This window comes from Rattus norvegicus, chromosome 8 (genome assembly GCF_021556685.1).
Source record: "Rattus norvegicus strain SHRSP/BbbUtx chromosome 8, alternate assembly SHRSP_T2T, whole genome shotgun sequence".
Classification (NCBI taxonomy): Eukaryota; Metazoa; Chordata; class Mammalia; order Rodentia; family Muridae; genus Rattus; species Rattus norvegicus.
The window spans coordinates 51126967-51142568 of record NC_141541.1 but is presented as its reverse complement, the minus strand read 5'-3'; the positions used below and the strand labels follow the sequence as shown (position 1 = coordinate 51142568).

At 40.8% G+C, this 15602-nt stretch overlaps 1 protein-coding gene across 2 annotated transcripts in view; it reads left to right on the top strand.

Annotated features, from left to right (window-relative positions):
* Positions 1-15602, top strand: part of Arhgef12 (Rho guanine nucleotide exchange factor 12) — a 125939-nt gene that overhangs the window by 37551 nt on the left and 72786 nt on the right.

Here is a 15602-nt window from a genome sequence, read left to right as displayed (position 1 = left end):
AAACTATCATTGCAGTCAAGAAAATAAATACAGCTAGTGGGTAAGCTCTGGCTCGTAATCCTAGCGCTCAGGAGACTGAGGAAAGAAGATCATGAGTTAAAGACCAGTCTGGGCCAGCCTGGGGTATAAAGTGAAACCCTATCTCAAAAAGCCTGAATATAAATAATAGTTTTCTTATGCTTTTTCTTGCAGTCCCTCTCTCCATGCCTTTCACTTGTCTGTTTTATGCCACACTGGGTTAGTTTGCATGCGTTTCACATAAATGGTCTCACACGATATGGTTTGTGATGTTTTGTTTGGCTAGTTTATTCTGTTTGTAATTATTTCTAATTATCATTAACTGTCTCTGTGGTGCCTCAGTAGTCCATGTCTTTTCCTTGCTGAGTCATGGCTGGAGATATACTACAGCTTACTCATTCAGCTGTTGATGGACATAGTATTTACCAGTCTTAGACTATTAGGTTTACTTTCAACATTCTTGCTTGTCCTTGTATGGACGAAAGTTCTCATTTCTTCAGGATGGACTACATGGCTGGTGTGGCTAGTGCATATTTTAGCCCAGTGAGAAATGTTTTTGAATTAACTGTGCTGTGCCGCACTCTGACCAGCAGGATTAGTTGCTTCTGATCCTTGGAGTGAGCAGTCCTTCCTCTCAGCCACTGTAGTGGGCCTGCGGTGGCATGCTACAGGATTTTGTATCCACCGATGTCTACCAATATTGGATATCCTTTAATGTGCTATCCCATACTTTTTGTGAATTGTCTCTTCAAATCTTGCTTTTAAGAGTTTTTTTTTTTTAAAGATTTATTTATTTATTATATATAAGTACACTGTAGCTGTCTTCAGATACACCAGAAAAGGGCATCGGATCTCTTTACAGATGGTTGTGAGCCACCATGTGGTTGCTGGGAATTGAACTCATGACCTCTGGAAGAGCAGTCGGATGCTCTTAACCGCTGAACCATCTCTCCAGCCCGCTTTTAAGAGTCTTATCATTGGGTTGTTCATTATAGATTCTAATGAAAGCCACAACCAGATATGATTTGGAATGTTTTCTCCCACCCTGTTCTACATGCCTTCATTATTAAGGTAACTCACATTTGCAGGAGCACAAATTTACCTAGAAGTTGTGTGTGTGCGTGGTGTGTGTGTGTGTGTGTGTGTGTGTGTGTGTGTGTGTGTAGGTTTGTATAGGCCAGAGTCCAGAGTTGGTGTTGGGTGATTTCTTTTCCTTCTTGTCTTTTTGAGACAGGACCTTTCCGTGAACTTTGGGCTGTGTTTTGACTAGGTTAGCTGGTAGGCTACGGAATTCTGAGATTGCCTGTCTCCACCCCTCAGTTCTAGAGTTACAGGGACATGCTGCTACACTTGTCTTTTACATGTGTGTTCGGGATCTGAACGCAGGCCCTCATGCCTACACATTCTCCAAAGCCTTAGCCCCCAGTTTTAGTATTTCTTGTGCTATGCAGTAGTTGTTGTATAGGTCTGAATATATTATAAGAACATGAGTAAATAGAATTTGGGGGATCAGAGAAAAGGCAGAGGTTTTCTGAGGTAGCAGACATTAAGAAAAGATCTCAGAAGTTATGTTGGTGACGAGACAGCTTCACATTGAACAGTATGTAAGACATCACTTTCTAGGGAAGGTCCCTACGAGTCTTACTGAAGGCCACTAGAGTATCAATTTAACTGAGGTTAGAGGTAAGCAATGCCTCATTTACCCTCATATGTCATGTTTGGTGTTTGGATGTCCTCCACCCCCCTGTGTAATGGAAAATGATTGAAGGAATTTTAATGGAAGGGGCCATTTGTGGTTTGAAAGTCTAAAGGTGCTCAACAGGAAAGGATGTTGTGTGCAAGACTGGAAAACCTGTCATTGCAGGCACCAGCCAGGCCTGGCAGAGTGACTCACTCTAAGCTAGCAATGGAGAAGGTCAGAAGAAGATGAATTGGAGGTATTGGCTAGTGACAAAGCATTTGAATGCAGTGAGAGATACAAACACCACAGAAACAGAGACATTATGTTCATACGTGTACTTCTGACTCTGTAAGAAATGCTCAGAAATGGCTACCTGATAGGTGGATACAGTTGAGGGCAGAGGGAGAGGTTGATGACATTTATGGCTTCCAAATTTCTAATTTAAAAACAAAAGAAGTGTGCGTGCGCGCGCGCGCGCGTGTGTGTGTGTGTGTGTTTGTTACATGTATGGATGCCTTCATTGTCTGTGGAAGCCAGAAAATCCACTCATCCCTGGGATTACAGATAATTGTAAGCTGTAATGTAGATGCTAGGAATTGAATCTGGGTTCTTTGCAAGAGCAGCCAGTGCTCTTAACCACTGAACTATCTCTTTAGCCCAGATTCTAGATTCTTACTAGACCATCTGTATGGATGGACGTTCATTTGTTAAGGCAGAAAAGCAATTTTGTGGGGGGTCAAAGTAAATATTTTTAGGTCTGTTGAACTTGATGCCAATGGTAAATCTAAGTGAGTGTCTAGAAGAGGATTGTTTGGAACTGAAGACAGGTAGGTTGACCGTGACTGGGGTCTGTTCTTACACAAACATTTATTGAGTGTCTGTTCTGTCTAGCACTTTGCAAGGGTGTAGCACTGACTAGGACCCTGTTGCCTTAGAACTTGCTTCCAGTGTGTGGGTGAGATAGGAAGAAATATTTTCCTTTAAAACACACACACACACACACACACACACACACACTCTCTCTCTCTCTCTCTCTCTCTCTCTCTCTTATTGATTGATTGATTGATTGATCAACTGATTGGATATACCATGTGTGTGGATGAAGGGTGGGGCAAGCATGCTACAGAGTGCAAATGGAGGTCCCAGGACAGCTGTGGGAGTCAGCTCTTCCTTCTACCGTGGGTGTTTTGAGACTGAACTCAAGTTTCATGCTTGGGGCCAGGCTCTTTCACCCGAGGCATCTCTCCGCATCCTCCTTAAGAAGAAAAATCCATGTGTTAGTGCCTACTGTGTGCAGAAATGTGATATTTTAGTTTCCTACTGTAAGGATTTTATCTTTAGTTCTCCCTTCCCCACCTAGGAAGGCTTGCTGTGAGTGCTTATTTTTTTTTAAAGATTTCTTATGTCACCTGGGAATAGTGACACACACCTGTAATTTCAGCATTCAAGACTGAGGCAGGAGAATCACAAGCTACAGGGTTTCTCTGCAGCCTCTGCTGACCAAGCTGGCCTCAACCTTCAGAGACCATCTGTCTCCCGAAAGCAAGGATAAGCAGGGATTGAAGGCTTGGGTCACTACTACCAGTCAAAACACTCTTAAATCATTGTAAGTTAGCAACTGGCCATACTCACATCATGCTTATGGTTTGTGTCTATTTCTTGGGCACACTATTTTGTGTTTTTTGGAATTTTTCTCTAGTGTGTTAATTTTTTAAAAATATGCATTTTTTAATTTAGTCTTGAAAGAGAGGTTGTAACATGTACCATATGTGTGAAGGTCCGAGGACAATTAGTTCACCCACTGTTTGAATCCTGGGTATTAAACTTGAGTTGTCAGTTTGGTTGGAAGTACCCTTCCCTGCTGAGCTATCTTGCTAGCTGTTTAGTGCATTTTTGACTTTAAAAAAATCCTGTTAAGGGGAGGGAAATATGGCTTAGTGGTGAAGAAAGATGGCTTACCAGATCCTCTTGCAGAGAACTTCCTAGCATCCCTGTGGTGGTTTATAACTATCCATAACTCCAATTTCAGGGGATCTGATGCTTTCTTCTGACCTCCACACATGTGGAACACATATGTATATGTGGGCAAACATGCACACATAAATAAATTTAAAATGTTTAAAACAATTCCTGTTAAGCAGTGGTTAAAAATAAGAGTCTAGGGGTGGAGAGTGGGCTCAGGGGTTATGAGCACTTGATGCTCTTTTGTAGAGGATCCAGGTTCAATTCCCAGAACCCACATTATGGGTGCTCTGTAACTCCAGTTCTGGTGATCTGATGCCCCTTTTTGACCTGTGGGCACCAGGCACACGTGGTACACAGATACAACACAGGCAGAACACCTATAAAAAGTAAAATAAAAACATTTAAAATCAGAGTCTAGAGCTAGCTATAAATCCTGAGTTTACACATCAGTTTCTGTCTGACTGTAGACAAGCCCCTTAATCTTTCTATGCAGTACTTTTCTTAGCCACAAAATATGTATAATAATGGTGTTTGCTGAAAATTCAGTGAGGTAATGGGTGTAATGCCGCTACAACGGCTGTTAGCATGTGCTGAGCAGTGTTGGCTGCTATTCTTAGCATTTTCATTTTTCTGTCATTGTTCAAATAACAGCACACTTGAGGTCATTGTTTCTGTGTTGTGATCAGTGACAGTTGCTTTGTCTTTTCACATCTTCTCCATTTTTACTTCCAGCAACGTCCTAAATCTGGGTCTGTGAGTTCTGAATCTCTGCAGTAGAGTCTTTTCTGTGTTCTTTCTCTTAAGCGCCTGGTATTACCTACCAAGTCCAGGGAGAGTGGGATCTGCATTTCAGGTCTGTGATCCTCATGTGTAGCAATCCGATTCTGGCTTAGAGTGTACCACATCCTCCTTGGGGTAGATGCCAAACAGACATGGCAAGTACACTTCCTAGCTAGTGACCGGAGGTTATAGTCATGTCCGTTCTTGAAGTGAGTCTGCTTTTTCGTGCTGAGGAACACTACTGCTGTAGACTTGCTTCTCGCTTGCCTCCATCTTTCTCTGGAATGGAACGCACGTTTATGAAGAGGTAGCTGCTGCTCAGGTGGCAACGTGACCCCTTACGTGACCCTTACATGAACAGCTGGCAGATCGCCCACACGGCACATAGATATAAACTGAATTCTCCACTGAATGTTTAGGATTGGAAGAAGCAGACTCTGTTTATAACCATATTATGTTGGCTTATCTTTTCTTTGAAACTATGTAGAATTACATGAATACCTTATAAGCACCCACACACACAGAGGAGGAGGAGGAGGAGAGAGAGAAATTCAGTATATGATATTTTTCTTGAATGAATTAAGAAACATCTGTTCTGATGGTTGCTCTGTTAGAATTCTGGTTTCAGCACTGCTGGAAAAGTGAATCTTGTAATCGTTAAGTTTGGCCAGTCACAATCCTTCAACCGTCCGGGGTGGAATTGTAGCCCTCCCGCCCCAGGACTGAATAGCTTTATCTAGTAGGGTCTTTTGGCTTTGGCAGAGGAGCAGTACAAAGGACACATTGACCATAGCTACTGGGGAAACCCTTTTTCCTTCTCTGGCCTGTAAATGCTGTTCTGTCTCTGTGAAAAGCCCTGACATCAGCTCTTGGAAAAATCCAAATACTTGTGTTGGAAGAGGGCAGAAGCCCTTGCCTGGGCAGTGACTAATGGCTGTGCTGCAGTTCTGAGTTACAGATGTCTCTCAGCCATGCTATACCTGAAAATCTCCATTTAGAAAGAGGTAGATTTTTAAGTTTAGCAGCTCCTACATCGATAGTTTCTTTTTCGTGAATAAAATAGTAGTGTTAGTGTAGAGGCAGCTGAACCTAGTAAGGCAGAAGGATCACATGCATTTTTGACTGTCCTGGGATACACAGTGTTTTAGGTCAGCCTGGGCTGCAGGGAGAGACCTTATCTCAAAGAACCCAAAGGGTAATGGAGAATTCTTGTTTGAGGGGCTACACATTAACATTGTACACTTTGTTTGTTTTCTTTCTACCTGTTACATGCTTCTTAAGTATTTGCTTTTTGGGATGAAATACACTGTTACTATAAGCACAATTAAACTTGCCTTTCTTAGCGCTCAGTTTGTGGAATGTGAAGGTTTATTCATTTTTTTAAAAATATTTTAAAGACCAGAGAAACAGCTGCCTTTTATTTTATTTAATTAAAATAACATTTATTTTAGTAGTTGAAAATTCCGTGCATGTATATATTTTCTGCATATCCACCCCACTTACATGTTTAATTTTTTAAACAGTGATTTTTTTTTTTATTTTATGTGCATTGGTGTTTTGCTTGCATGTATGTCTATGTGAGGGTGTCGATTTACTTGGAACTGGATTACAGACAGTGGTGAGGTGCAGTGAGTCCTGGAAATTGAACCAAGGTCCTCTGGAAGAGCAGCCCGTGCTCTTAACCACTGAGCCATTTGTCTAGCCCCTCCTGTTTAATTTTTGGCAGAGTCTTGCTATCCTCAGCCTCTTGATTGCTGGGATTTTAGGTGTTTGTCACCATGCCTTACTAGAGTGTTCTTTTAAACATAAATCAGATTATGATTAAAATGTTCTAGCTGTCTTAGGTCATGAATAGATGTCTTGTATTATTGGTTTCTGCTGATTGTTGACGACATCTCAGTACTACTCCCTGGGCCATTCTCTACACTCAGGCCCCAGTGGACATGGTAGTTTTCAAATACACAAAGTTGCTTATTCTTGCAGACATTTGTCTTAGTTATTTTCGTTACCCACAGCTACTTCTGTGGCCCTAGATCACCTCATGGCTTCCAGTGTCTTACCTTACAGTGTCTTAAGTCATGCACCATTAGGTCTTTGAATAAGCAGAATGACTCCATTCAGTCATGGTCACATACTAGTGGGTAAGGAAGAGATGTGTCAGGAAGAGATGTGCCACACAGTCCTCTCAAGAGGAAGGAAGTTTCTTTCATGTGCACCTCCTGTGAACTTTATTTTGTTCTATTCTCATTACTTCTGTCTGTGCAGTCAGCTTACTCACCAGAGAATGGCACTGCCATTAGGCCAAAGGTTGTTGCTACAGCTGGATCTGCTGCCCTTTGTCACTGGCCTTTGAGGACACTAGTAACCATTAGATAAACTTAGAGTTCTTTCAAAGGAAGACTAAGATTTCCAGGGTCAAGAAAACCTTACATCCTCTGTTCTCAAAGAAAATGTATTGAATGAATAAATTTACATAGAAAAGATATGTCAAGTTGTTAAGTGTTTTCTCATAACTATGCTGATTAATTAGGCTGTAAAATCAAATGCATGGAATAATCTTTCAAATAATTTAAAATATGGGAAGGGATGAGTTAATAGAATATAAAATTATTTTGTTAGTTAATTGGTTTAAATAATGTAATCCAGTAGAAGGAAGAGACAGTTGGAAACAACTGAGAAACCCAATGGGATGATGATTAGGCTTAAATCTGTCTATATCAGCAATCTCCAAAAAAACCAAAACAAAACAAAGCCAGTTAAAGGAATGAGGTAGTGTATACCTGTAATTTGAACATTGTAGAGGCTAAAGTGGGTGGGTCATGAATTTCAGATCGACATGGGCTACTGTGAATAAGATCCCATCCTAAAAAAAGTTGGCTTAAGCCTAGCTCAGTGGTACAGCACTTGCTCAACGTGTGAGACCCAGAGTCCCTTCTCTCAAGCCATAAAACAATTGAGGCAGAAGTCAAAGATTACATGAACGAGCAAAGCCCAACTGTGTGCTGCCTTTAAGAAACACATCTTGGGCTGGAGAGATGGCTCAGTGGTTAAGAGCACTGACTGCTCTTCCAGAGGTCCTGAGTTCAAATCCCAGCAAACACATGGTGGCTCACAACCATCTGTAATGGGATCTGATGCCCTCTTCTGGTGTGTCTGAAGACCGCTACAGTGTGCTTATATACAATAAATAAATAAATCTTTAAAAAAAAGAAACACATCTTAAAGTAGACATGGTTTGAAGTTAAAGGCACACCATGCTAACAGTAATAAAAATAAAGCTGAAATGACATAGCACCATTGTAAAGTAGATTTGTGAGTGTAGAATGTTACTAATGGTAAAGTAGCCCCTCTTCTGTGTGTTGAGGGTTATTCCAGCAACATACGTGCACTGTGCATATGAAAGCTAATGATCAGCCCTGTGTGTCCTTCCTAAGGTGTCATCCATTTTGTCTTTTGAGACAGGGTCTTCTGTTGGCCTGATGCTAGCAGGCCAAGTGGACTGTCTAGGCTTACTCATTGTTGAGTTCCAGGAAACTGCCTTTCTCTACCTGCCCACTGTTGGCATTACAAATATGTGCTACCCTGACTTTCTCACCAGGTCCTCATGCTCTAGTGGTAGGCATTTTAGTGGCATTACCTCCCTGCCACCCTGCTCCTAGTCTTTTTATAAAATATGTTGTAGCCACAGCTGGCCTGGAACTCATTGTGCAGCCAAAGAAAGCCTTGAATTCCTGATCCTCCTGCTCTTGCCTTCTGAGTGCTAAGATTAACGATGTAATCTACTATGTTGAGTTTAAGAAAACTGTTTCATAATGATAAAAGATCAGTTTAAAAAGAAGCCCAGCAAAGTATTACATGAAGTCTCAGTTAATTGGAAGGCTGAGTAATTTAGATAAACCGTCTCAAAATTTAAAAATTGAGCCAGACATACCTTTAATCTCAGCACTTGGGAGGCAGAGGCAGGAATTTAGGCCAGCCTGGTCTATAGAAAAAAACCCAAAAATACAAACAAAAAACCCCCAAAATCAAATAAAAAATAAAATTAAAAAAATTAAAACACAAAGAACAAAGGCATATATCAGTGGTAGAATGCCTGCTTAGCTGGTAAAGGTTTGTAAAATGTTCAAGATCTTATTAAAAACAAAAGCAAAACTTCCCCACATTTCTGGCCTTTTATGCCTCAATAAAAGAACTTCAAAATTCACGAAAACTAAACAGTATAAATTTAAGGACAAACAAATTCACAATCATTGTCATGACAGTGATTTCAGTACTCTTTCATAACAGGTAAAAATAAAACCCAGTAAGGGTGTAGAATACTTAACACTATTTGCCAGTTTGATCTACTTGTAAATTTTGGTAGTACTTCAGCTAAGAGCATAATACACCTTTTTAGTCTTGTGTGGGCATACGGAGCATTTGTGAAGATAGACCGTCTTTCAGTGAAGAAGCACAGTAAAGTAAGTGGATGCAGGCTATACCGAGTATGCTGTCTGATCATAAATAAGGTATAAATGAATATTTGGAGATTAAGCAGCACAATTCTAAAATAACGCACAGGTCAAAGAAGACATGAAGAGGGAAATGTGTGGACACAGCGCATCAGAATTTGGAGGTTCACATTGAAGCGTCAGTAGAACTTTACGGACATAAAAAATATATTAGAAAAGAAATGTCTGAAATCAATAGCACCAACATCTATATTAAAATCTAGAAAAAACAAAGACAAAGAAGAGCCAACCAAGTCCAAAGCATAGAGGAAAAACAATAAAGATTGGAGCAGGGGTCCATGAAGGAGAAAACAGTAAAATAACAGTGTTAACCCAGCAGTTGGCTCTTTTGAGAAGATTACTAAAATGTTAAACCTTTAGCTACTTAGCTAGACTCGCTGCTAGGTGGACCAGGACTAGAGAAGTCAAGCGTTACCAGTAACAGGAATGAAAGGTGACACCACTACAGCTATGAAAAGGACAGGAGGGACATCAGGAATAGCTTGATGCCAGCTTGAATGAAATGTGGTTTGGAATTTTCTAAATCGTAATTATGTAATGTGAAAGCACGTAACAATCATATTACATAAAAAGGCAGAAAACATCTATATTTCATTTATATTTTTTTAAAGATTTATTTATCTATTTTATGTATGTGAGTACACTGTCGCTGTCTTCAGACATAGCAGAAGAGGGCATGAGATCTCATTACAGATGGTTGTGAGCCACCATGTGGTTCCTGGAAATTGAACTCAGGACCTCTGGAAGAGCAGTCAGTGAGCCATCTCTCCAGCCCCCTCATCTATATTTTTAATTCCCTGCTTTACAAAGCTGTGGTAGGAAAATGTCCTTGTATTTCTAGTGTGCTAAGGAGCCTAGAGTACCATGTTGTGCCAGGAATGAAGAAGTACTCAAAGTACAGAAGGGAGGGGCATGTCCCAGTAACGTAAGTGCCAGCCTGAAAGAGCTCAGTGGCTTAAGCTAGAGCAACTTGAACACGGAAATAAACATTGCAGTATTGGATTTTATCTCAGAGTATAAAGTAAACATGCAGAGTCCACATTTGATAGATGGGAGAACACTGAAACACAGCTCTTCCAGAAAATTCCAGAGCATGTGGATTTCTTTTTGTTTGGGAAATGGAGCTTAATACCTTCAACTCCTAATAGGGGTTAGATTAAAATTACAAGGCTTTGAGTTTTTCAGACATTATTATTGTGGGGGAGAGGGAGGGGAATATGAATATAAGAATGAGTCGTAGGGTCCTGTGTGGAGGTCAGAGGACAAGTTTGTAAAATTGGCTCTTCTTCCACCGTAATGTGGGTTCTTGGAATCAGACTCAAGCTGTCAGCTTTTGCTGCAAGTTCTTTACCTTCTGAGTCACTTTACTGACCCAGGTTTGAGTTTTTAATGATTTTTTATTTTATTTTACTTTAAGTCTTGGCTATCCTGGAATTTGCTCTGTAGAGCAGGCTGGGCTCGAAACACACAGAAATCTTCATGCCTCTGCCTCCCAAGAGCAGGGATTAAAGACATACACCACTACTACCAGGGTAGGATTTCTGTTTTAAAAGCAATAGCTTTGCAGGGAGAAGCCTGGAAGATATCACTTTAACATACCGACCAACATTAGTATAACATTCACAGACATAACCTGTTGGTACCCTGTACCCCTTAGGAGGTAAGGAAGTGCATCTTCCTCGGTTAGGTGATGAAATAGACATTTCCCTTACCCGTCTTCCACAGTACCCAGTGCATAGATGGATGACTGATTTTCAGTGGCAGTCCAAAGGCAGTTCAGCAGAGGGCATTGTCTGCAGTGTGCTATAAGAGTGGGCTGCCCACATGTAAACAGGTAAACATAATGTCTCCTGCAAAACTGTATAAAGCACACTATATCTAAAAGTAAAAATTAAGAAATGATCAGGAAAAAAATACAAAGAAAGCTTTTGTGACTTTGGGTTAAGTAAAGATTTCTTCTTGGAAGGTAACAAAATGTATGTAAAGACCCAGCTTCTAAGTTGGGGCATGCTCAGAGAGACAGGGCTTAGGAGATCGGAGTGTCTTTGAGGCACACATTCAACCTACAACAAAAATAACAACTTCAAATGTAATGACTTCTTAAACGTTGTAGCATTTCGCCTTTAGTTCAGTCAAACCAAGACTTTTCACCTAATTCTTTTTACCGAATTCCTAAGAAACATTATCATTTACTCTCCTGAGATATTGAGAGCATTAGTAAACTGCACTTTCGTCTGACAGTGTTCCGTGTTTGTTACTTACCAGTTTGTGTCCCGTCTAACTTGTGACTGCTGTCGAGTGCTTTCTTGGTTTGTTTATTTTGCTTTAAACAAGCAGGTAGTCTCTCGCATCATATACAGTACTTGGGCAGCAAAGTAATGCTATCTGCTTATTTGTCTTATAAGAGCTATTGTTAGGAAGTTCCTGCTGCTGTCCCTTTCCACTAAGGTTAAACACAGATGGCTGCATGGCATTAATGCAGTCAGAGGAGTCTGTGTCCTTCCTCTTCTGTTTGTTTAGTACTCGCACTGCCTTTATCTCTAGACTCCCATGTGCGCTCCTTCCTGTTAATGAGTTCATCTGGAGTTAAGTATTTGTTATAGTGTTGTCCCTGGGCTGAAAACCTATACGTAGCCTAAAGATTAACAAAAGAAATGGAGTAAGTTAGCTAAGCAGCCATATTATAGAGTAGATATTTTGCAGTTATAAAGAATTATGTGGGGTACAGTCCCCAGTAATGAAAGGAAAAGTAGTTAGAGCTCTCTTTTTCAGATTTTTATTTGGAAGCTCCATCTGAAATAAAAACCAAGCCATTCTGATGTAAGGGGAGCTTAGAGCCTTCTCTCTATTCTTCATTCTCAATAGACCTCTCATGAGCCAAACCCTAAGGGTCTTACAGCATAGACTAAAGCCAGTGCTGTAATGAAATGTTTAAAGGTGTAAAATATGTTAATGTCTTATTTGTTTGTTTAGAGAGAGAGAGAGAGAGAGAGAGAGAGAGAGACAGACAGACAGACAGACAGACAGACTGACTGACTGACTACCAGCCAATGATTCCTGGGCTGGGCTTAAATTCCTGGGTTCAAATGATCCAAGTCAGGCTCCCAATTAGCTGGGATTACAGTGGCATGTGTCACCACGCCCAGCTTGATGGAAGCTACCAGGTGATATGTTTAGTTGCTTGAATTTTCATAAAAGAACTTTTGTACTATATGTAAAGTCCATATATAAGAAAAAGAAATTGTTCCATGGTGTTACAGAGTAGAAAATCTCATAAAGGTTCATAGGAAACTTTACATCTTGGGTAGGAGACAGTCTCATTCCTCAGTAACTTGGGAGTAAGAGTCTCTTGATTATTATTTGATATTAGTATATAATATAGTAATTTGTTTAGTTCTGTTAGCTTATGTAGTCTTAATGTATAAAGTGTATTAGAATAAGCTCCTTTTTTTTTTAAGCTTCTTTAAGCTTTTTTAAGAGAAAATAGAAGTAGTGGTCTGTGCATTTCAAATAAGTCTTGTTTTGGTGTTTTGTCTTTGTTGTTTTGCGACAGACTCACTCTGCAGTCTTTGTGATCAGAGAACTCACTTGTAGGCTAGGCTGGTCTTAGGTGGCTGTGAACCCGCTGCCTCAGGCCCAGTGCATTGAGATGAGAAGCATGAGACATGTCTACTGAACTAGGTTTTGTCAGCAGCAGTTCACAGTTCTGGGATGTGTAGGAGGAGTGCTAGAATTGTAAAAGCGTTTTCCCCTGCATGCTATGAATTTAGTGCTGTGTAGAGCCATTATTCCTGATGACAGTATATTTTAATATATTTTGCATTTTTAAGTCTCCTTCCCCTACAATTTCTCTGTTGAGAGTAAAACAGGATCATACACATCTGGGGAGATAGCTTGTGTGAGTAGAAGGACTGGAACCCCAGTTACCAGAATAAGATAAAAAACCACGTAGGCATAAAGTCCCCTGTAATCCCTGATTTCCAAAGGCAGAGACAAAGGATCCCCCACCTAAGCTAGTCAACTAGATTCACTGGAACTGGGGAGAGAGACTGTCTCAGTACATGAAATGGAGAGTGATTGAGATACCCAAAGTGTGCTTGTGCTCCCCTCCTGTGTGTGTCCGTCCGTCTGTCTCTTTTTCTATGTATATGGAGAAATTAAATAAATAACTTTGTAGGAATAAGTATGAAACAGTATTATGATGCTAATTTCTTATGTTTCTTATAATGTAAGAAATCTCTCCCCTTTCCCATAAAATTGGAGGGTCTCCCCACATGATAGTTTGAAAGTCGAGATTTATATTTCACACAAAAATGGTTTCGTAGGTAAATTCTGACTGAGAACTTATTAACATTTGACATTAGACTCAAAGACAAATTTCTTACTACAAAACCAACACTCTTTTAAAAGTATTTTAATGAAAAATAGTTTTCTTAGTAGAAAATGATAAAGTGCTTTCTATGGACTTGGGAAGTATATTTGTAAAAGATGTAATTGAGCTGAAGAAATGGCTCATTGAAAGTGTTCTGAGTTCAGATCTTAGCAATTAAGTAAAAATACAGGTATGGCCGGCATGCCTGTGTCCATGGCCTATATTGGGTTAGGGCAGAGACAGGAAAGTCACTGAGGGGCCTGGTAGCTGCCAGTGTAGCTTGGATTCCACGAAAGGTCCTGTCTCAGAGGAGTAAGGCTCACGGTTGTGGAGCAGGACACCCGATGTCCTCACCCCGAGCTCTGCACACAGGTGTCCACATACAGTTCTGTGCACACCTGCCCTCACTTTTAATCATAATGATAATAGCTTTTATATTCACATAACCTCTTAAATTTCATGTATTTATAAAAATATGCTTAACCACCTAAGGTGTAACTAAATTAAAGGTTATGTAGGCAAACATCTTATTTATGATGTATTTCCTTTGTAATTAAAAAAATCTAAGTATGAAACGTGGGATCTATACAGTCTTTATTCCATTAGGGTTCTACTTACAGAGTTCGGCCTACAAAAAGGGTTTTATTTCTCTATAGGACATAGGTAGAATCGTACTGCTTTAAATCCTGGAAACTGCAAACTTCTTTAGAGTACATTGGAGCTGAGTTTGTAATTTCCTGGCTCCCTGGATTCCTTTCCTGGGAGTTTTGGTCAAGTCTTTGTCTTTCCAGCTGAGCTTGTATAGGTATGGTGGCAGTTAACTGGCCGGGTATTCAAGTGGTAAGTGCAGCACCAGATGAATGGGGTCTTTCAGTGCTCTGTGATTTGAAAGGGAGTCTCCATGAACTAACTGCTTTTCTGTCTCCTAAGACTTCAGAATTAAAGGTTCCTTCCTTCCCTGTGATTCTTTTGGTACTTAGAACAGTTAAGGTAAACCCAGTGTCTTAGGGTTTCTGTTGCTAGGAAAGGGTTTATTTGAGCTTAGAGGCCCACACCATAGTAGTCCATCACTGGCAATAGTCAGGGCAGGAACTCAAACAGGGCATGAAGGCAGCTGTGCCATGCTGGAGTGCTGTGTACTGGCTTGCCCTGATGGTTTGCTCAGCCTGGCTTCTTAGAGAGCACAGGACCATCTGCCTTGTTTGCTTTAAATAGAACTTGGTAATTAGAGAAAAACTGCTGTGATTTTAGAAGTTGTGAGAATTTTGGAGCCAGAGAGATGGCTCAGTGTTTGAGTGCTGGCTGCTCTTCCAGAGGACCTGGGCTCAATTCCCAGCACCCACGTGGCAGCTTGCCGTTGTCTGTAACTCCAGTTCCAGTGGATCTGACACATTCACACAGACATACATGCAGGCAAAACAGCAATGCACATAAACTGAAAATGAATCATTTAAAGAAATGTGAAAGAACGCGCGAGTCTCTTCTGTGCTTTGTGACTGTAAGTAAGCGATGGTGATATCACCCTGCGTTGTCCTTGCCCTTTTGCTCCTCCCTTCATTTCTGCCCCTTCCATCATTCCCATTTTCTTGTAAGAGAAAACAACCCAGAAATCTTAACAGTCATGCCGCTGGAAAGTTCTAGAATTCTTTGCCAGAGTCCGCCGAATGCTGCAGATCCGACAGTCAGAGCATTGCTTGGGGTGACTGTGGTTGATAGGCGAACAACGGGCACATTTTGGTTTCTTTTGTTCTTCTGGGGCTCTGTAGCTCAAAGAACTAAAGGGTTTCTTTCGGTTGATGGACTGAAGGCCTTGTCCTTAGCAGGCAGTCCGTTCAGAGTCTGTCTCTGCCAGTCTGTCAGGCGACATAGGACCATCACTCCTGGGCTGTCTTTTGGCATCTCCTGTTCTCTAGAACAGACCCCTTCCCACTTGCCACTGTCTCCCATGGAATCATACCGTCCCTTATTACAGGCTTGTAGATGCTTTGGCCTTTTCTGTGTTTCAGTTTGATATAAATAAGAGTTAAAGTGAATTTGTAATTCCACTTGTCTATTAGGGTTTATTTGGCAGTCAAACTGCCTCCATGGTAAACGGATTTCAGTTATTTATGTAGCATCTAATTCTCACCAAGAAGCCTCTCTGGCTAGGGGTGGTCATGTAGACCTTTATCCCAGCATCATGGAGGTCAAAGCAGAAGAATCATGGCTTTGAGGATAACCTGGTTCTGTAAGGAGACCCTTGTCTCAGCTCCCTCTACTTGCAAATAAACACCAA